At 37.4% G+C, this 23,687-nt stretch overlaps 1 protein-coding gene across 8 annotated transcripts in view; it reads right to left on the bottom strand.

The window, feature by feature from the left end:
* The window catches only part of PLAGL1 (PLAG1 like zinc finger 1), a 109,885-nt gene that overhangs the window by 31,487 nt on the left and 54,711 nt on the right, over nt 1-23,687 (bottom strand). For 4 of the 8 annotated variants that reach the window (XM_059177349.1, XM_059177348.1, XM_059177356.1 and 1 more), the window contains exon 2: nt 17,523-17,559. The exons of the other annotated variants lie outside the window; for them this stretch is intronic. The gene's annotated coding sequence lies outside the window, so the exon portion shown is untranslated. The remainder of the gene's footprint in view (nt 1-17,522; nt 17,560-23,687) is intronic. 8 annotated transcript variants of the gene reach the window in all.

Below are 23,687 nucleotides of genomic sequence, written 5' to 3'. Positions count from 1 at the left end.
TTTTTTTTACAGAGGATCATGGAGCTGGAGTTATCTGATTCAACAGGCATAGCAAGAACACAGCTTTTTAACCGAAGTTACTTCCTTGGCCTGTATGTAGTTCCTTCTATCAATCTAGACAAAGATATGCCTCGCTGCGAAAATGAAAAAGTGTAGTTTGATTTCCTACACTTCCTTCCACCCTTCACCCCTCCCTACTTTGGTATGATGTCACATGAAATTACTTCCAGAAACGGAGAGTAGAGCAGCCAAATCATAAAACCTAAGTGCTATGCTTACTGCCTTCTTATCTGCAAGTTAATACTTCTGGGGGTGAGAGTGTATCGATGATCAAGGCCATGGTAATTTTCCTATTTCATAAGAAATCTGAAATCTCAGCAGAATCGCAAACTGCTGAATCGACCACATTTGTATGACCCACACAAACACCCCAATCCTATACAAGATTCCTACCAAAGCTCACACACTTGCAAACCTGTATTTTATACCGCACCCTTACCTTCAATCAAAAACAGACAACCAAACAGATTTCTTCAAAAATAATCTTGGTGGTAAAAACAAAAATATCACGAAGGGTAAAATATTAGCCAGTTATTGTACTTCTGTGCTTCCTTACCCCCTTTACTAAAATTTTCCATTATGATTTTAAGATGTTGTTTCCCAAAGAATGTTGACAACTATTTCCCACTTAAAGCTGTGGTTTAAAAAGAAATAGGCTTTAACTTGAAAAGAGCCCCAAACTGGGCTTGTTCTAGGGTCCTGTGAAATCATAGTAGTTCATCCTTTAGATTCAAAATTTCCCTTCTTTTCACTGACGAGTGAAGGTTTTGCTTCTTTTGATAAGGGGCTCATAGCAGTGGTAAATCTGGTTAAAGAAATTGTCAAAGGGTGTTTTGTTTTGCATTATTTAACACTACATCATAGAAATAAATCACGAAAATGGATGCTTTCTCCATCACAATCACTAATTCCGGCCCAGTGAAAGTCCACAGAACTCTAAATATAAAGCTTTTCTCGTCTAGCTGGAAATATCTAAACACTGTGTTGAGATTTAATTTTAGGAAAGAATACTGGAGAACAGAGCTTAGATTTTAAAAGGACAATGCTATCCACTTTTTTATGCCTCCTGTTCAGAGGCTGATGGGCTGCTCAACAAACTTGCCAAATAAAAAAAAAATGTTTAATAATTCTCCATAAAGAATAGATTTTAAAAAGCTATAGCACCAATCAGGTAACAATAGATCAATCAGGTTTTCCTAAAATGTAGTATTTGCAGTTGAAGCCTGGATAAGTAATTACATTCAAAGTAATGTACAGGGAGCTATCAATCCCCATTCATGCTGCTCGCATTCACCGAGCCAGGAGCTTTGCTGGGCTTGGAGATATAAAAATGAATCCGCCACAGCTGCTTTACTTCCAGCTAAAAGAATACACCTAAACAAAGAGCTACAGGGTAGTGTGTTAAGTGCTATAATAGAGGTGTGCACAAAGGGCTTGGGGCCAAAGGAAGAAGCTATAAATTCTTCCTGGGAAATCAAGCAAGTGAGGGGTGATGTTTCCTTGCGATAAACTCAAGACTTTTTCCTTACTATGTTCTCAAAAGTAAGTTAGTAATTTTAAGATTTATGAACTGTGTTAATGTCAAGTGCTATACTGGTCTCTTTGCCAGTTTCATTCACGCTTGGCATAGCCTTCAGTTACGACATCCCAAGAATATAAGTTTTTAAAAATAAACATATTACAATATTCCCATACAACACACGCTATCCAGAGCGGCAGGAAGAGCTCCCATGAGTGAAATTCAGATACAATGTTCAAAGATGTTTTGAAACATAAATGAGTGACATTCTTGACACTTAGTAAAGTTACATTAATAATGCTTACTTTAAGTATCAATTTTTTCCTTTTTCTTCTTAATGCAAAAATAAAAGAATCACTTGATTATATCATGGTTCATATTTGTCTTTCTCTACTTCTGTGTTTAAAATAGAAGGAGGGTGTTGAATCAACTTCTACTTAGCATCATTTATTATGCATACCATATTCCTACTTATAACACAGTTGTGACAGAACCTCCATTGTTCATTACACACTAGCCCCAAACTTGAGTCATTCTAATGTAAGCATGAGAAACCACCGTCTCCTTTGGGGTGAATTTCCAAATTCCTCTGTGTTAAATTGAGGTCTAATTTTCCCTGTGCCTGGTTTTCACAAGAAGGCCCATTCCACCCCATGTGCTCCTTTTCAGCTGTCAATAAACAGAGGCAGTGAATTCCCCCACAGCTTCACAAAGCTAGTTAGGCAGAGCCATTCATTCCTTCAGGAAAACAGGGCATTGATTTCAGCGAGTTCCCAGGGAGCAGCTGCAACAAAGAGATCAAAGGCCCACCTCTCTTTCCCTCCACTGCTTCCATCAGGCCGGGCCCAGACAAACAGGCACAGGTTTCCTTGAGACAAGGAGAGGGCCCGGCAGACCACCTCATGGTTCCATTCAAATTCATCCGTTTCCTACATTCCAGGGACAGTCCAGAATGCTAACCATGACAAACCAGCACAATCGGCCGGCATAATATACTGCTCGCTAGTTCATCCAAGGTCAGAGGGAGAAAACAAGCACCCAGGGAAGTCCTCCACTTCTAGGGCCTGCTGGGCCTCAATGGCCCCCTGACATTCCATAAATAAACTTCCCCGGCTCACTCTCCCTTTCTTTTTGCGTCCTGCAATCCCGGGAGCAATGGTCTCACTTAATCTGCAATTTCTTTCGTGTCACTGTACCCAAACGCTCGGGACACTTTCTTCTCAACCCTGATAGTTCTAATGATGATAGGAGCATGGCGATGGGGGCAGCCCTTCTCCGTTCTCAGCCGGCACACTATCATCACAGGATGAATTTACGGCGGCAATTGCTAGGACTTCCTTCAAGGCTTGATCTCCAGGGAAGGCCACACAAACTGGAGTCAATTCTCGTAGATTCTGTTTGGGGAACAAAAATGTCCACGGAGATAGGACTGTCAGCTTTTGCTGTGAGCCAGGTAATCACCCAAACTGGCAATCCAGACCCCTAACTGACAGTCTGTGCCTGAATGAGCTGTGTGAGCTCTGTGGGAGTGAGGAGGGTTAGCGGGGGGAGGGGCGCACCAGGGGCTAGGAAAGAAGATGGATTCTCCAGACCGGTTACCTACGCTGAACGGATCTGACCAAAAGGTTTCTAAGGTCTCCCCAGAATTCTGAGCTGCTGCTTTGACACAACCTTCAAGAACGCCTGTAAGAAACTGTTTATTTTATTGTGCTCCATTCACTTCTGTCACTAATCCTGAGGAAACATGGGAGTGGATGGGTTAAATTTGAAAATTCCTAAACCAAAAAGAAAATAAACAATATTGGAATGAAAGGTATGGAGAATTCATTCTTTGACACAGAACACAACCTTCCCACGTGCCCATCTTACGAGCTTCAGTACGACCTGGGGGATCCATTCACTGATTATTCACTCGACTGCCAAAGATGCCATTTTGTACATGGTACCAAACAGCCCTCAAGGAGAAGACTTTCACTTATTCTCAAGTCTGAACAGAAATGAGCTTAGAAAATACAGAAGTCTATATGGCATGGGAAAGGTAGCTTCCCAGTAGACACAGTGTGACAGTTATATTAGGAGCCTCAAAGCTGACTCTGGCACTGATCCACTTTGGACCTCTCTGTCTTTCTACTCTTCCAAAATGGAGACAGAAATATCTGTCAAGAATTCCTTTACAAGGTATTGTGAAATAACCATTCCTCAAAAACAAAGTATCTCATCGAAGAACGCTAGGCTTAGGAGTAGAACTTCCTTACATAATAGATGACTCTAATTCAACAGAGCTGCTCTGGAAACTCACTAGTTTCTATAAATTAAACCATTTTTTAAAAGCACTCAGAAAATTTACTACTTAAGGAAAGGCTATGGCAAATAATGAAATACACTCATCAATTCATTTATATACTCATTTGAGTTTATATTCAAAAGCATTTATTCATTTATTTGTGGGGTTTTTAAAAAGATTTTAGTTATTTGTTAGAGAGAGTGAGTGAGAGTGCGCACAGCACGGGGAGCGGCAGGTAGAGAGAGAAGCAGGCTCCCCTCTGAGCAGGGACCCCGATGCAGGACTCAATCCCACAACCCTGGAATCATGACCTGAGCTGAAGGCTGATGTTTAACCAACTGAGCCACCCAAATGTTCCTTTCAAAACCATTTAAAGCCCTGAAAAACAACAATTTCATCTTCACCACAACCACCTCAGATAGGTGGTTTTACTAGTTTCTATTTTTGAATGAGGAAAACAGACTTGAGAAGGGTAATAAACTGATTTGCCAAAGTCACAGAACTCATAAGCAGCAGAGCCCCTACTGTAAGTATTCTGTTTCTCAACCCCATGCAGAACCTAGCTACCATGTGTGCATATAATCATTCACTGACGGCTTTCACCGTGACTCTATTAAACAGTCTACCTCTAAGCCCAGCGCACTGCTCCACTCATCCAAAGACACAGTGCTTGCATAAGGAGGCTGGTGTTAGATTGATGCTGAAATTTTAGTGTCACCTTCTAGTAATTTTGTAAATTAAGCTAGTAATGATATTTTCAGACTCTCAGTTTCCTCATCTACAAAGGAGGAATAGTATCTTCCCAGATAGGATTTGGGAAGGATTAAATCAGATAGTTTGTATAAAGCCCCTAAAGCAATGTTAGCAAATTAATAAATACCTAGTCATGGCAACTATTATCATTGGTGTTGAAAATCAAACCTACATGAAACTCGTTAAAAAGGGAAAAACAGGTTTCTTTTTAAAAAAAAAAAAAGACATCAGATGTAACTTTCAGCCTCTGGATTACACAGTTCTCTCGAGCACTAAAAATCTACCACTCGGGGGGCGCCTGGGTGGCTCAGTGGTTGGGCCGCTGCCTTCGGCTCAGGTCATGGTCTCGGGGACCTGGGATCGAGCCCCGCATCGCGCTCTCTGCTCAGCGGGGAGCCTGCTTCCTCCTCTCTCTCTGCCTGCCTCTCTGCCTGCTTGTGATCTCTCTCTGTCAAATAAATAAATAAAATCTTAAAAAAAAAAAAAATCTACTACTCGGGTCTAATATCGGAAGGTGGACAACTGATAAGCCCAGATCAAACCGTCATAAAAGATACGCTACTTCCCAAAATAGAAACACTGACTAAACTGTCTTTCTTGAAAAGATGTCTGAGGAAACTCCCTGGTTTTTATAAAGCAGCAATGTGGTTTCTCTGTCCCATCAGCTTTGCTTCTTGCCATTTAACTGCTTAGAGTAGGAATGTACGTCTGCTAGGCAGAAATTCACAGACAGTTGCCACATGAAAAGAAAAAATGCATGATAGGAATATTTTGTTGCATGGAGCTAGTGCTTCAAAGTTTTCAAAGATTACGTATGTTATCTCATTTGACCCTCATACTACTCACTAGAGTAGTACTCACTAGAAGAAAACAGATGAACGTTTTAGCACAAAGACGGCCGATTGTAAACAGCAAACTTTTTTTTTTTTCCTGGTCTCATTTTCCATAACACCCTATCAATAGTTGGTAGTATGTAGATGTTACAGTACAGAGTGTACAGATTACTGTGGGAAGACAGAGGCCACTAAGTCTGGGAAAGCCAGAGGCGGCTTTGGAGAGAAGGTGACATATACCCAAGCTTTGACCTAGTACAAAATCACGTCTAGTGATTGTCCCTAAGCTTGATGCAATTTTCTCTGAACTATGTCTTCCAGTGGTTTACTTTTCATGCACTGTTTCTGCTGATTTGCAAACTTAAATAGATCACCCCCTTAAAAAAACTCAAAAAAATTTTTTACCCAAGGCTTTGATATTAAAAGAGGCAGAGAGTTGAGGTTACTGTTGTTTGACTAAACACCACTTACAGCTCCTTCTAATTCTACAGTTCTGTGATTTTAAATTACTGCTCATTCTTATACTATATTACATACTATATAATACATCAGCTTAAAAGTACATGTTAATGTATAGTCTATTAACATTGAAAAAAAGTGTTTTTTTTCCTTCACTACCGTTTATCTCAGAAGTTAATCGTTGAGGGTACCTGGGTAGCTCAGTGGGTTAAAGCCTCTGCCTTCGGCTCAGGTCATGATCCCAAGGTCCTGGGATTGAGCCCTGCATGGGCTCTCTGCTCGGCGGGGAGCCTCCTTCCCCCACCCCCTGCCTGCCTCTCTGCCTACTTGTGATTTCTGTCTCTCAAATAAATAATTAAAATCTTTTTGAAAAAATTTTTTAAAAAGAAGTTAATTATTGGGAAGAACCCTTAGAAATATTTAAGGGAGGGGTGTGTGGCTGGCTCAGTTGGTAGAGCATGTGACTCTTGATCTTGGTTTCCTGAACTGAAGCCCCACCTTGGATATAGAGATTACTTAAAGAAAAACAAAACAAAACAAAACAAAACAAAAAACACTAAAGAATATCTAAGGGAACATGCTAAAGAAATTCATCACTAAAGAAATTCAGCCCACAGCAGGGCAAGTCTGATGGCTATTTCCTTCCGATGAAGGGCTAAGAGTTGCCTTTTCGTAACCATCTATATTATCTTCTCCAACATGAAATAAACACGTTTTTTAACAAAAGGCATTCAGATATTTGAAGATGATTTTGACAATCCTTTACCTAGCGCTATTATTTTGAGACTGTTGCTCTCTTCCAATATAGGCACAAAGTGCTATAAATTTCCCTCGAAGCCCTGCTATAGTTGCATCCTAGTTATTTGGAAGTATGTTTTTATTTTCAATAAGATAACAATACTTTCTAATTTCCCTTTTCTTTTTTTTTTTGTTTTTTGGTTTTTTTTGTTTTTGTTTTTGTTTTTTTTTTTTTTGGTCAAAGGGGTTATTTGGTAAAATTCACCAGCACAACCATTTGGGTCTGGTGGTTTTTCGTTTCTGAGGAGTTGTTCTTGTTTTTTGTTTTTGTTTTTACTACTAACTTGATTTAATAGATAAAAGATAATTCAGGTAATCTATTTCTCCTTGAGACAGTTTTAGTAGTTTGTATGTTATCTTTCTAGACATTGTTTCATTTTATCTGTTATCAAATTTGTGAGCAGAGACTGACTGTAGCATTCCCTTAATCACCCTATAATACCCATGAGATCAGTAGTTATGAGCCCTCTTTCATTCCTGACACTGGTAATTTATGCCTTCTGTTTTCTTTGGTTAAATTGGTCATGATGAGTCCTGATGAGTTTACCATTTTATCATTATGAAAGAACAATCTTTATACCTGGCAATATTTTTTGCTCCAATTTCTACTTCCAGTTACTCCAAGTTTAAAAATAATTAGTACTAAAATTCACATTGCTTTCCATCCCTTACCTTATAACCCAATTGTCCTTTGGTATATGAAGTGCATCTTTTTGCAGGCAGTATACAGCTAATCTATTTTCTTCTTTAAAAAAAAAAAATCTAAGCTGCCATTCATTGCCTTTTAACTAGAGTGCTTACATCATTTATACTTAATATGATTATTGATGCAGTTAGGTTGAAATGTACATCTTGCTATCCATTTGTTCTCCATTTCCCTTTTCCTTTTTCTCCTGCATTCTTTGGACTATTTTTTCTTTTTATTTTTTAAAAAACATTTTATTTATTTATTTGACAGACAAGAGATCACAAGTAGGAAGAGGCAGGCAAAGGGGGAGGGAGAAGCAGGCTCCCCGCTGAGCAGACAGTCCAATGCAGGGCTCGATCCCAGGACCCTGGGATCATGACCTGAGCCAAAGGCAGAGGCTCAAGCCACTGAGCCACCCAGGCATTTCTGGACTATTTTTTCTGATTTAATTTTATCTCCTTTGGCTTATACTCTTTCTTTTGGGGTCTTGGTGGTTGATTTAAGGTTTCTTATTATATTCTTTTTTTTTAAATTAAATTTATTTATTTTCAGCATAACAGTATTCATTATTTTTGCACCACACCCAGTGCTCCATGCAATCCGTGCCCTCTATAATACCCACCACCTGGTACCCCAACCTCCCACCCCCCCACCACTTCATTCCCCTCAGATTGTTTTTCAGAGTCCATAGTCTCTCATGGTTCACCTCCCCTTCCAATTTCCCCCAACTCCCTTCTCCTCTCTAACTCCCCATGTCCTCCATGATATTTGTTATGCTCCACAAGTAAGTGAAACCATATGATAATTGACTCTCTCTGCTTGACTTATTTCACTCAGCATAATCTTTTCCAGTCCCATCCATGTTGCTACAAAAGTTGGATATTCATCCTTTCTGATGGAGGCATAATACTCCATTGTATATATGGACCACATTTTCCTTATCCATTTGTCTGTTGAAGGGCAGAAAGATTCCCTTCTTTTTTTTTTTTTTTTAATAAACATATATTTTTATCCCAGGGGTACAGGTCTGTGAATCACCAGGTTTACACACTTCACAGCACTCACCAAAGCACATACCCTCCCCAATGTCCATAATCCCACCCCCTTCTCCCAAACCCCTGCCCCCCAGCAACCCTCAGTTTGTTTTGTGAGATTAAGAGTCACTTATGGTTTGTCTCCCTCCCATCCCATCTTGTTTCATTTATTCTTCTCCTACCCACTTAAGCCCCCATGTTGCATCACCACTTCCTCATATCAGGGAGATCATATGATAGTTGTCTTTCTCTGCTTGACTTATTTCACTAAGCATGATACGCTCTAGTTCCATCCATGTTGTCGCAAATGGCAAGATTTCCTTTCTTTGGATGGCTGCATAGTATTCCATTGTGTATATATACCACATCTTCTTGATCCATTCATCTGTTGATGGACATTCTTATTATATTATTAACACAAGGTAACTTCAAGGGATATTACACCTTTCACATATAGTATAAAAACTTTAGGGGTTGGGGCGCCTGGGTGGCTCAGTGGGTTAAAGCTTCTGCCTTCATCTCAGGTCATGATCCCAGGGTCCTGGGATTGAGCCTCACATCTGGCTCTCTGCTCTGTGGGGAGCCTGCTTCCTCCTCTCTCTCTGCCTGCCTCTCTGCCTACCTGTGATGTCTGTCTGTCCAATAAATAAATAAGATCTTAAAAAAAAAAACAACAAAAAACAACTTTAGGGGCACCTGGGTGGCTCAGTCAGTTAAGTATCTGTCTTCGGCTCAGGTCATAATCCCAGAGTCCTGGGATTGAGCCCTGCATCAGGTTTCTTGCTCAGAGCGGAGTTTGTTTCTCCCTCTCCCTCTGCACCCTTCACCACTGTTTGTGCGTTCTCTCATGCTCTAAATAATAAAATCTTAAAAAAAAAAAAAAAACCTAATTACATTTCAATTTTTCCCATCTTGAACTTCAACTATTGTCATACATTTTATATGTTATAAACCCCAACTACATTGTTACTATTTTTGGTTAAAACAATCACCTTTTTAAAAAAAGATTTAAATAAATTAAAAAAAACTTATACATTTACTCAGAACTTTACTATCTCTGGTGTTCTTTTACTTTGATCTAATATTATTATCCTTCTTCCTAATGGCTTCCTTTAACATTTCTTATAGCGTGGGTTTAATGGTGAATTCTTTCATCTTTTGTATGCCTAAAGAAGCATTTTATTACCTTTTTTGAAAGACATTTTTATTAGCTATAATTTCTAGGTTGACAGTTTTTTCTTTCACTATATTGAAGAAGTTGCTACACTGTCTTCTCGATAGCATTTCTTTTGGTGAAAAGTCTACAGTTATTCTTTGTTCTTCTAAATTTATAGTGCCCTTGTTCTCTGCTTTAGAATCTTTATTATTGGTTTTAAACTATTTGATTGTAATGTATGTTGGTATAATTTTCTTCATTTTTTGGTACTTGCTGGTATTTATTAAGCCTCTAAGATACGTGAACTTGTTGTTTCCATCAAATTTAGCAAACTTTCAGTCATTATTTCTTTAAATATTTATTCTGTTACCTTCCTCCTTTGGAGACTCCAATTATACATATATTTGGCTGACTGAAGTCCCACAGCCCATAGTGTTTTATTCTGTATAATTTCTACTGCTATATTGTCACGTTCACAAAATCTTTCTGCAGTGTCTGGTCTGCTGCTAATCCTATCCAATTTATATTCCATTTCAGATGTTTATGTTGCCTCTAAACATTTAATTTGGACTTTTTTTTATATGCCTTTCATTATCTTTGTTTAGTAAAAATGTTTACTAAATATTAAAAAATCTGTTCACTAAACTATCTTTATTAAATATATCATCTCTGAGTCTATTTGTGTTGATTAATTTTTCTCTTCCCCATTGAATTTTCCTGTTTCTTGGGAGATCTGGTAAATTTTGATTGAATCCTAGATATTGCATACTTTACCTTGTTAGGTGCTGGATATCTTGTAGTTTTCTAAATATCCTTGAGCTTTGTTCTGGGATGAAGTTAAACTACTAGAAACAATTTGACCTTTAAACGGAGAGTCTGCAAACTGTGGTCCACAAGTCAAATCTGGTCCACAGCCTATTTCAGTAAATGACGTTTTATTAGAATTTGGACATCCTCATTCATTTACATATTGTCTATGGCTGCTTTATCACTACAGTGGCAAAGCTTAGTAGGTGCAACAGAGATCATATGACCTACAAAGTCTAAAATATTTTCTATCTTACCCTTTACAAAAAAAGTTTATGATCACTCTAATGGCTTTTTTAGGATTTTTGGGGGGTGGGTAGGAAGAATCAGAGCTTTAGTCTAGGGGAAATTTTCCTTCCCTACTGAGGCAATACTCTTCTAACTATTCCATTTTATGCCATTTATATTAAAAAGTTTTTCTATTCTTATGGGACACATTCTTCCCTGACCTGTGATCTACATTTTCCTTTCCAGTGGTTCTTTTCTCAACCTTTGGTAGTTCTTTTATACGTGTGCACTAATCAGCACTCAGCTGAACACTCCAGGGGAATGCTCTGATGACCTCCAAAGTGTTCTTTTTGTGTAACTCTCTCTTCTCTAGTATACTGTCCTACATATTTTAGCTGAAACTGCCTCCTTGAATTCCCAACTCTATTACCTTTCAGTGTGACCACTGAGCGGTGTTTGGGTTCCCCTTCTTACACTGTGGTCTTGGGCACATCACTTTTTTCCCTTCTCTCAGGGTTCAATCTTATGTTATTCATTGCCCAATGTCTGAAACCTGTTTTAAATATTTTATGGCCTTTTTTTTGTTTCATTTTGGTTTTTGGTTATTTAAGACAGGAGAATGAACCCAGTTCCTGTTACTACACCATGGGTAGAAGTCACAGAAGTCCTCTCAGTATGAATTCCTTACAATTGCATTAGTGTTTTATACTTATAAGTAAGTGCTGAAAAGTCTGCATTATTTCATTTCATCCTCTCTACATCAAAATGTAGAGATTACTTGAAAGCTCAAAAAATGCCAAAAGTTACTTGTTTGGGGTCACACTACAGGGCAGCCCATGTCTTAGTCATTTTCTCTTCCATAAAAGTATATAATTTTTCAGAATTTGGGATATATAACTAAATAATATGAGATGGTCTTCTCTAAAAAATACACTGTAAAATAACTTATTAGTAGTACCTCAATTATAATATTGAGCAATATAGAATTAGATTGTTACTGAATATTGTCAATGACCAGGTCTATCATCTCAGTTAATCCTTATAATCCTCATAGCTATTATTATTTCAGTCTTATAAAAGACAACCTGAGGCTAAGAAAGGCTCATTAATTTGCTCATAGTCATGTACTTATTGGCATCACAGTTGGAATTCAAGCCAGGCTACACTCATTCTAAAACTTGTGCTCTTCACCATGCTGTCTGCTCAATTTATAGCTCTTGAAAAGAGAGCTTTTGGAACTAAATTATGATAGAACACTCCAAATCTTCAGTAGCAAAATGACATTAGGAGCCATTTACTAAAAGTACCAAGATCTATTCACTTCTTCCTGAAGCTAATCAAACAAGCACTTAAAAAGAAAATGAGTATTCTTCAAAGAAATTTCAAACCTAGTTTTTTGCCCATCAATACTTAGAAATATATAGATGATTGAGATTTTAGCTGCCTTTTAACCATGTCTAATCTAACTAGAGTTCTAAAATCAAGCATTCAAACCTCCTTATTGAATTATTTGGGAAAGCCTACAACTGATAAAACTCAGCTGGGCTTGAGCTCTAGCACCAGAATTTTTTTACCTCTAAGTATTGAAAACATATTCTTAAGATCTTATATTCTCTCATAACAAAGCTATACATACTTACTGTAGGAAATTCTGAAAATACACATTTCTTAATTGAATTATTCTTAGCATGTTAGATTCTCTAACATAGCCATAAGAAATGAACCCATTATCTTAAGCTTCCAATTATTTCCACTAAACACTTAATTATCATTTCTCTAACTACTTATGGAATTGCATTAATTCTAAGAGTTTTATAATTGATTTTCAGAACTGTATAGGTCTATCCATCACCTTGCCTATAAGATTTTAGTGTGCGGTACCTGGATGGCTCAGTCAATTAAGTGACTGCCTAGGGCCCAGGTCCTGATCTCAGGGTCCTGGGATCAAGCCTCCCCCGCTCAGCAGAGGGTCTGCTCCTCCCTTTCTTTCTCCCTGTTTTTCTCCCACTGCTCATGTTTGCACTCTCTCTCTCTCCCTCTCATAAATAAATAAAATCCTTAAAAAAAAATTCAGTGTTATCTCATCCTCTAATAACTATACTTGTTACTTTTCTGTCTCACTGCCTGGCTAGATCTTATACTACCATGTTAGCAGACATCATGTTATGACTCTTGATTTTGATGGAAATGTTTGTGAGCTTTACTATTAATAAATGTACAGATGGTTCAAAATGAATGTTTTGTATCCATAATAAGTACTAGTCCTAAAAGATGACCAGGAGTGGGTGTTAAATGTTACTAAATGTCCTGTAGGACTAAAAAAAATTGTTGTACAGTGCATTTATGCATAAGATCTCCAAATACTGGATCATTTTTGTACTCTTAGGGTAAGTCCTATTTGGTCAGAGTAGATGTTTTTAAAATCTTATTTGCAGATTTTACATTTATTCTCATAACTGACAATATTTAAAAATTTTTGCATTGGCCATTACATTTTAATGAGGGTTATATAAGCCTCTTGAATATATCTATTTGATCTTTCTGAGCTGTGGAAGTCATGTAGCATGTAAGTAACTATTACATGAACATTAGGAAGAATTTATCAACCTGACAGGCAAACTAGGTCAAAATAACCTTTAGTGTTTTACACACTGAAGGTTTCAAAGTTTATTTATATAGAACTTTATATAGTATTCACTTAAAATGTTCTTATTCTCCCCCGTATCTGCTCTAATATATATATATTTTAACTTTTCTGGTCACCTAGTATATGGGCAATTTTCTAAGTGTTCCAAAGGCATTATAGTATACAGCTATACCTACCTTTTGTCTAATGGTCTGTTAACAGTTAAAAGGACCCATGACAAGATAGGACGTATTTCTTTATTGCCACCACCAGTCAGAAAAATTGAAATCCAGTTGGCCTGGCTTGGACCCCATGCCCACCCCAGGACTAGAATAACAGAAGGAAAAGATACAAAGACAGCCCCAATTTGGGTCACTTAACCATCTTTGTGGTCAGGAGGTAACAAGAGAAATGCATGTTAGGCAAAGTCAGTAACTACTACACAATCCCTTTCCCCTAATCCACATCTGTCTTTCTGAATAAAACACACAAAGTTCCCTTCCTTGTGGAGTTCATCTTCAAAGGAAGGTCAGACAGACAAAATATAAATCAGACAGTGATTTAAAACTAAAGTACTGAAGAAATAAGGAGCACTAAGAAGGTAAGACAAGGAGAAATAGTGGCAATTCAAAACAGGCTGGTCAGGAAAAGCCTAAGTGTGACGACAATTTAGTAAAGATCTGAAGGAAGTAAGAAGCAAGCCTTAGGGCTTTTTGTAGCAACACTAGCTGCAAAACCCTGACTTGGAACAAGGATATTGGTATGGCTAAAGCAGTGAGTGAGGGGGAGCAGTAAAAGGTTAGGTCAGAAGTAATGGGGACCCATATTAAGATGATAAACCCCTAGAAAGAGAAGCACTGGCTAGAGTCATTAGAGCAGAATAGTAACATGATTAGAGTTAAGAGTTAAATAATTTATCTGGCTGCTGTTTGGAGAATAGATTATAGGGGAGAACGTATAAAAGCAGGGAGACCAGTAAGAAGGCTACTTTAATAAAAAAACTGATGAAGGTTTGCCCCAGTATGAGAGTAGAAGAGGTAGTGAGAAGCAGTCCTCTTCTGGATACATTTAAGGTAGAGCTGATAGTATTTTCTGATAGCTAGATATGTAAAAGGTGAGAAAAAGAAGAAATGATAGTGGTGCCAAAGAGTCTGGCCTGAGAAAATGAAGGAATAGAATTACCATTTAGAGATTAGGAAGACTAAGGAAGAAGAAAGTCTGGCTGTTAGTGGAGAGGAACCTCATTGTGGACATGTTAGGTTTGATATGCCTATCAGACATTCAGCATCTGGATATTTAAATCTAGAGTTCTGGAGGGAGGTTCATACTGGAGATATAAATTTGGTAGTTACAAGCATATATGTGAATTAAAGTCATGAAACTGAATCAGCTTGGCTAGGGAGTGAATGTAGGCAGAGAAACAGTGCAGGAACTGCCCTGGGTCACCCAGTGTTTGGAAGTCAGGTCAATGCAGAGGTATTTGCATGGAAACTGATTTAAGTGGTCATAGTAACTGGTAGGCAGCTGGGAAAGTGTGAAGACTCAGAGCACTAGGGAGGAGTGTAACTGATGGGGTCAATTCTACTGATAGGTCCAGTAAGATGAAGACTGAGAACTGTCAGACTTGCAAGATGGAGGTCCTTGGTGACACTCGACACAGTGTTGGTAGAATGGTGAGATCAAGCCTGACTGAAATGGGATCAAGATAAATTGGACAGAAAGACAGAAAAATTGTGTAAAAGGAAATGGAAATGAGATGGATTGGTAACTAGGAGGGATGGGAGTTAAATAATTATGTAAAGGAAGGGGGACATCCACAAAAGCTATACCAATACCCTTGAATAGGGGAAAGGAAAGAATCTAAGAACATAAGTACAAGAATAAGCCCTAGATGAGATTCGAGTTCACCCAGGGAGGAAAGAAGAGAAGGTAGAATGTAAGTTACAGGTCCATGTAGTTAGGTAGATATGATGATGGGTGCTTGTGGAAGTTCTCTTTTAGGCATTTCTATTTTATCAGTGAAAAAGAAAATAGGGTCATCAGGTGAAAGGGAGAATAGGAGAAGAGGAACTGGAAGTTTTTAGAGAAATAGGTTTTAAACATTTTCCTAGGAATTGTCCAAGCTGTAAGAACACATTAAGGGCCCCCTGAGATTAGTAATCAAAATAGTTAAAGTAAGACTAGTGAGAATGGCTAGATACTTTTCTCTAGCTGTGTTCGGCTGGGCAGCTACAAGGCATAAAAGAGATTATGTCTTTGGGATTTAGACAGCTAAGGACAACAAAGCAAGAAGAGGGATAAGAGAGGGGATAAATGGGTTATTTTAACAATAGGGTAGAGGCTATTTACATTGAGTAAGGAAATGTCCAGGTGGAATTAAAAATTTGTTGGTGGGATTGGAGGCTGGTGGAAAATGGGATGCCTAAAGTCAAGATCATGGAGGGGAAACAGTTATTGCTAATGACTAAGTCCACAATATGACTATGAGAAGACTTGGCTGAAGTAGTCTGGGAAACAAAATCATTGAAAGAGAAGAAGTTAAGGCAGTGAGGAAGCAGGGTGTTGGAAGGACCTCAAGATGGCCATAAAACCACCAAAAATTAAGACACATTAGTCTTGGAGAGGAGGACAGTGAGCCAGGAGCTAAATCTTCAAGAAATGAGAGTGAAGTAGGAATTGGTAGGTGACTACAACAAGGAAGAATATGTATTTTTATCTTCAAGATTAAAAAATTGTTTTATAACTATAATAATTATTAATGCTTAATTGCATGTCAACTCTTTTAAGATACTTCAAAGTCTTTGTTATACTTCTTCTATTCTAACTCAAATGTCCTTATTTCTTTTGCCATCATTGTGAAAAATGTACAAGGGATCCTGTCATTTTTACCAATTTCCTAAATTTTAAAGCTATTTCCCAAAAATACTTCAGGGAGCACCAGTCTTATGGCATATTTGATAACACTGAGGTTATGTTGGAAAATACATTTGAGAAACACCATACACCACTGGCCCTGTTAGATAATCAGTTGTTGGAAATAAATATAATTTCAACTCAGTTTTTTCCCCAAATTTACATGACCACAGGTCCCTTTCCCATGTAACATCAGTTAACATCCAAAGGAATGAGTATTCCAAGGCATATACTTTGGAGAAGACTGTACTGGAGTTGTCTTCCTAGTGGCCTCAAAACAGGTGAAACTATACCCGATTTGATTCAAACTGATTATGATACTGTCAGAGAATACAAATCCCCCAAATGTTACTTTGTAACAATATTATCCTCCACTGCTAACATGATGAAAAACAAAGCCATCTTCAGACAGTATTTCTCAGAGATGTCCTTGAAATTAGCTTAGCATATTTTAATCCCTCATCAAAATGACAACATATAGAAATCAAAACTAATGACTGCATATTATGGTTCATAACCATACTAGGAACACAGTTTCTTTTCTAAGAAACTGGCCAAGTAAACACACTTAAAAATGTAACATGTTTTCAGTTATATAGAGAAAAATTTATTTTCTCAGGTTAAAAATGTTGGTCCAAATTTTCCTATTTCAAATGTTTCCATTTCATGGAATTAAAAAAAAACCTACCCATTATTAAAACAGGAATTCTATTTTTTTCCCCACTATACAATAAAGAAAAAGTTACAAAAGAGTAAGAGAGTTACTTCAAATGATAAAATGAGAACAAAGTTAAATTCTCCCAGTCTGGAATACTGACTACCCTCATTTCATCTAATTGTCGGATTCTCACAGGTCAATGAAGCAGAATTCATTTTATCCCACTAGTCAAACCACTTATACGAGTAGTTTTCTCCCAGGGTGTTGTGTCCTTCTTAACAGCCACAAAGATGTTCTGTGTGAAGAGCATGATATTCAACAGGATGGATGTATATACCCCAGCTCCACAGATGGCACTTTACTGCCACTAATCATAACCCTGATAGGAAGTCACTCCAAGAAAACAGATGGCACTAGCCTAAGATATGTACTCAAACTTTCTCAAAGTAACTACCACCTAATGATATCAGAAAAAGTGAAACAGACCTTAAAATAATGTAGGAATGAATCTTGGAACACCACACCAAAAACTAATGATATATTGTATGGTGACTAACATAACACAATAAAAAAAATAATGTAGGAACCAAATAATAGAGTTTTGTTCCAATTTTTGCTCCAAGTTCTCTAGAAAATTATGCTTATGTAATTAGAAAATATAAAACGTTTGGGGTGGGGAATAAAAAAAATTAAAATATCAACTTACAAATCCAATGAGAACTTATCAAGGAGTCAGAAACAACCTAAAAACAAAAACAAAAAATAAAAATCTTTAATAGTTTTATATAACAGTTGCACATGCATTTTTAAATTTTACTGCAATAACTGTAGACTTGTACAAGATTTCGAGAGAAATCTTGAGTATACTTTACTCAGTTTCCCCAATGATAACTTTTCACAAACTAAAGTAGAATGTCACAATAAGTATATTTATATTACTACAATCCACTGGTCTTTTGAAATTCCCCAATTTCTTTATGCTTGTTTGTACATGTATTTAGTCCTACAGAACTTTATACCTCATAGGCTCACATATCTATCACCATAGTCAAGATACCAAACAGTTCCATCACCACAAGGATCCCTCAATGTTGCCTTTTTAGAAGGATACCCACCCCCTCCCCACTACCCCTTTTTGTCCCTAACCTCTTATACATCTATTTTAACATTAAAACAGCAAAATCCATTTGTGAGCAATATTTTTATTGCTCATTTATTTTACTCATTGGGCATAAAAGACCACTATCTAGTATATGTCAAATTATGAATAAAGAATTCCATTTTTTATCCATTAAAGAATATATTTTAAAGGAAAAAAGTCTGAAGAGAATTCTTTTTTACTCATTGTTATCACAACAAACTATTCACTTCAAAAGTCAAAAGGTGAAAGGTAAGCTAAGCATATTGTCTGAATTCAGATTCCGTATTTTCAACATACATTTTAAAAGATTTCATTCTTTTAGAGCAGTTTTAGGTTTCCAGCAAAATTGAGGGGAAGATTTTTTTTAGTTTCAAGTTCCTTTTGCTCAACAACTGGTATACAGGGAAGCAACTGATTGCCATATATTAGTCTTATATCCTATAAACTTGCTTTAATTACTTATTAGTTCCAGGTTTTTTGTCTGTCAATTCTTTTGGATTTTCTACACAGATGATCAGGTGATGTGAACAAAGATAGTTTTATTTCTTCGTTCCCAATCTGTATACTTTTTATTTTCTTATCTCATTGCATTAGCTAGAATCCCAGTACATTGTTGAAAAGGATCAATGAGAGATCATCTTGCCTTGTTTCTGAGCTTGATGAAAAAGCTTTTACTTTCTCATCATAAAGTATGATGCTAACTGTAAGTTTTTGTAGATATTCTTTATCAAGTTGAGGAAGTTTCCCTCTATATCTAGTTTACTGAGAGGTTTTTTTTTTTTTTAAGATTTTATTTATATATTTGACAGAGAGAGATCACAAGTAGGCAGAGAGGCAGGCAGAGAGAGAGAGAGGAGGAAGCAGGCTCCCCGCTGAGCAGAGAGCCCTATGCGGGACTTGATCCCAGGACCCTGAGATCATGACCTGAGCAGAAGGCAGTGGCTTAACCCACTGAGCCACCCAGGTGCCCCTTTTGTTTTGTTTTTTATTGTGAATGGGTGCTGGGTCATAGCAAATGCAAATGTAACATGTTTTCAGTTATATAGAGATTTTTCTGCATCTATTGACACAATCAGCTGATTTTTCTTCTTTAGTCTGTTGATGTGATAGATTACACTGAATTTTTTGAATGTTGAACCTACTTCATATACTTGTGATAATCCCTTTTTGGTCATGGTGTAGATTTCTTCCTATAGATTGCTGGATTTGATTTGCTAATATTCTGTGAGGATTTTTGAATCTAAGCTCCTGAGAGATAGTGATTTGTAGTAGGTTTTTTTTCATGCCTTTGCTTGGTTTTCATATTAAGGTAATGCTGGCCTTACTGAATAAGGTAGGAAGTACTCCCTCTGCTTCTATCCTCTGAAAGTGATTATAAAGAACTGGCAAAATTTCTTCCATAAATGTTTGGCAGAATTCATCAGTAAACCACCTGGGCATGGTGCTTTCTGTTTTGAAAGGAAATTAACTGATATCTTTAATAGATATAGCCATAGGCATTAAGTTATTCATAGTATTTTGTTATTATTTAAATGTGCAAGGGATGTGAAATGGTATCTCTTTTGTGATGTTAATAATTTGTAACCTCCACCTTTTCTCTGCCTCACTAGAGGTTTATCAATTTTATTGATCTTTCCAAAGAACCAGATTTTGGTTTCAATGCTTTTCTCTGATATCTGATTTTCAATTTCATTGATTTCTGTGGTTTTTGTTTTAGTTTTGTTCTTTTTAAGATTTTATTTTTAAGTAATCTCTATACCCAACATGGGGCTGGAATCCACAATCCTGAGATCAAGAGTTGCACACTCTGCCAAAAGCCAGCTAGGCACCCCTATTTCTGCTCTAATTCTTATTACATCTTTTCTTCTGCTTACTTTCAGATTTTTTTTCTCCTAGTTTCCTAAGGTAGAAATTTAGATTACTGATTTCAGGGCTTTTTTTTTTTTTTTTTTTTAATGCTCTATATTTTCTTCTAAGCATCACTTTCTCTGCATCTGACATTTTGATGTCATGTTTCCATTTAGTTCAAAATAGCTCAAAATTTCTCGATATACTTTTCTGACCTTTTATAAAGTATGTTATTCAACCTCCGCATTTTGAAATTTTTTTTTAAGATTGTATTTATTTATTTGACAGAAATCATAAACAGGCAGAAAGGCAGTCAGAGAGAGAGAGAAGCAAGCTCCCTGCTGAGCAGGGAGCCCGATGCGGGGCTCGATCTCAGAACCCTGAGATCCTGACCTGAGCTGAAGGCAGAGGCTTAACCTACTGAGCCACCCAGGCACCCTGAAATTTCTTACTTATCTTTATATTATTGATCTCCAAGTTAAATTCTACAGTGGTCTGACAGCAAACAATATAGGATCTTTATTCACTTAAATCTGTTATATTTTAAGGCCCAGAATGTGGTCTATCTTGGTGAACGTTCCATGTGAGCTTGAGAAGAATATATATTCTATTGTTGTTGGATAAAGTAATCTGAACATGTCGATTACATCTAGTTGACTGATGGGATATTATGTTCAACTATGTCTTTATTGATTTTCTACCTCTGAGGTCTGTGGAATGTATAGCATCTTTCTAAGCAGAAACCTCTAAGCTCTATAAGCTTACCATGGCATAATCTAGGTATTTTATATATATTATCTCATTTAATATTCATAACAATTCTACAAGGGATGTGCCATATTATCCCTTTTTGGTTCATCAGGAAATTCAGGCACAGAACATTTCCGTAAGTTGCCCAAGGTCACACAATTAACAAATGATTGATCCTGACACCGGAGTCCAGGATTTTAGCCATCTAGGCTATATGATCCCTCAAAGAAACCTAGGATGATGAAATCAAGTTATTTTGTGTTATCATTAATTTCTATGACAGTAAAAATTTTCCCAGTAAGTCTTGGTACACAATAGTAATTACTCCGAAGTGTTAATGTCCCTTTTCCTTGGGGTTGCTAAACACAGTTACCTTGGCAGATACAGTTTAAGCACAACACTTGTATGGTTATTCTGTGGTTCTTCATTCTAAAACATTCCATAAGACTAAATTTTTTCATGTTTGTTTGCATGTTACCACAGATACAATATTTATGTTCACATTCACTGTTTTCTTAAATTGTTAAATTCTTAATAGACTATCTGTACAAATAGGTTTGTAAATAGCTACAGAGGAACATGCCGGAAAGGCCTTTAAGGAGTATGATCATGAGCACAAAGACAATGGCAGGTAGGCTCTACTTCATCAGGTTCTCATTTCCAGGAGCCTAGATTCTGACACGGGAAGGGAATGAAGACCTTCACTGGAAGGCAGGACCCAGCATCAGAGAATATTGTGAGCACTTTCCTCTAAACTTCATTTACCTGCCAGGAAGATGATATAACTTATTAACCTGCATTAAAGTTTTTAAAATTCTAGGATGTAAAAAACTAACCATGCCATTCTTAGTACATGTAACAAAGTACCATAGATTTGATGGCTTAAACATTTATTTCTCCCAGTTCTAGAAGCTAGAAGTCCAAGATCATGGTGCCAATATGGATGGGTTCTGAGGAAATCCTCCTCAGGGCTTTGGATGGCTAACTCCTCACATGGTGGAAAGAGAGCTAGCTAGTTCTTTGTTCTCTTTTTACAAAGCCACTGATTTCATTCATGAAGGCTCCACCCTTATGATCTGCTTACCTCCCAAAGGCCCTACTTCAAATATCATCACATTGGCGGTTAAGATCTCAACATACATATTTAGGGAGACATATTCAGTCAACTACAATGACCTTATATGGAGATGAAGACAAAACAGTCATCTCTGAAAAACCTCTCTACAAAATTTCACTTGTAAGAGAAAAAATATGGACAGACTACTAAAAACCTATGCAATTCTGTAATCAGAGAACTAGACAAAATAATAATGGTATTTTGCAGATAATTTGGACAGCCCAGGGAGGCATCTGTGTGACTATAGAATGCCTCAGGGGGTATTAGAATGCACAAAAGCAGTAGAGTGGAAAAGTTACTGCAGTAGAAATGGAGATGGAGGGCTCAGAGATGGGAGTCTCAAAGCCAAGGAGAGTGACTTCACTGTAATTCTATCAACTCCAACTCGGCTGAATTCTAAAGCCTGCCCAGGACCCTGGAACACTTCTCCACTCCTGTTATTTCCTGTTTTCTCTCCTCTCTTCCAGTTGGTGTCCTCACTCCCAATACTTGTACATAATACCTATGTCTCTGTGAACATCCCCACATTATACTCCACAGAGGGGGGAAAAAGAAATCTATTGGATAAAACAGTTTATCTCTTCAGTGCTCACCTTACAAAATTCCTTTTCTAGCACCAATCAACTCCACCTCTTCATTTAAAGTCTCCTCTACATTATCACGTTCTCCCTTACTACTAGAGATACTTCTTCCCTACATAGTACAGTGATCTGTTATTTCCCAACCTTTAACAAACAAAACCTTCATTGACCTTGCACTGCCCTCCAGCTTCTACTGTATTCCCAGACTACATTCTCAAACTTCTGAAAAAGACTGAAAATGTAGATAATCCCCATTTCCTCACCTATTCACTTTCCAACCCATTCCCTGGCTCTTATCTCTTCCACTCTATCAAGAGATCCTTATCAAGGTCATCAAAGCAATTCTTATTATCCTCATTTTAAGAACCAGGGCACTGAAGCTCAAGAGAGATTACTAGGTTGAGATAGTAAAGACATACCTTCCCTTAGAGATAAACAAGAGCCCAGGGCTGCCCCAAAGTTCTCTTTTCAGGGTATTAGACTAAGGACTTTATCTTCCAGGGACCCCACCTCCTTCTTCCCTTAGGTCATCTTCCCTACATTAAATCTCAGACTTACTCCCCAAAATATCTCATTGTTTTTCATCATTTTTCACTAAGAAAGTATTTTGTTTGATCTATGAATATTTTCTGCAGATCACTTAGTGTACACTCTTTTAATTAACTAAAAATAGGTGGTTTTATTCCCTTTGTACAAATAAGAAAATTATGAAACAAAAAACTTTCCCAATATCAGACATTTGAGAAGTATCAGAGTCAGAATTTGACCTGATCACATGGATTCTACAACCCAGGCTGCCTGTCGTCAGGATGGTTAAATCTCACAGCTTCTCAGTTTGTCCTTTTACAAGGTAACAAGGTAAGAGCATCACTCAGAAATGTGACATAATCCCAATACTTCCATAAGATCAGAAAACATAGGGTTGATACAAATCTGTTATGAGCAAACATGTAAGAAACTGATTTATAAATCATAATGGGACTTTGTAATGAGAAATACAGTTTTTAAGATCAGACACTCAACTTTGGTTACTAGAGCATTTTCGCTCTCCAGCACTATCTAGGAAGCTAAATTAGTTAAGCATGAAGGATGATGCAGATTTGTATGCTCACCCATATCCTATTCTTTTTTTAAGCACACAGGCATTACACTTGCTCAGTATTGCTCTTAAACCTGGACATGAGGGGTTCATAGCAAATCCTTCCCTCTAGAGTAAGAAGGTCAAGAGTTTAAGGGGACTACCCACCCAGGCCCAGACTCCCCTCCTAGACCATGCTGCAGGTTCCTGGAATCAAGGCGTTCCTTGTCCAAAGAACTTCAAGCCTGATAGTAGGGACTGTGGAGCTCTCTTTCCCAGACCTAGGTTTATAAAAACAGGTTGTGCTCACCAGCACAGAGAATTAAATAGAAACAAAGAGAAATTAAATCTTCTAG

This window comes from Mustela lutreola, chromosome 6, assembly GCF_030435805.1.
Source record: "Mustela lutreola isolate mMusLut2 chromosome 6, mMusLut2.pri, whole genome shotgun sequence".
NCBI classification, from domain to species: domain Eukaryota; kingdom Metazoa; phylum Chordata; class Mammalia; order Carnivora; family Mustelidae; genus Mustela; species Mustela lutreola.
The sequence above is the reverse complement of the archived record's forward strand: the minus strand, read 5'-3'. Positions and strand labels throughout refer to the sequence as shown.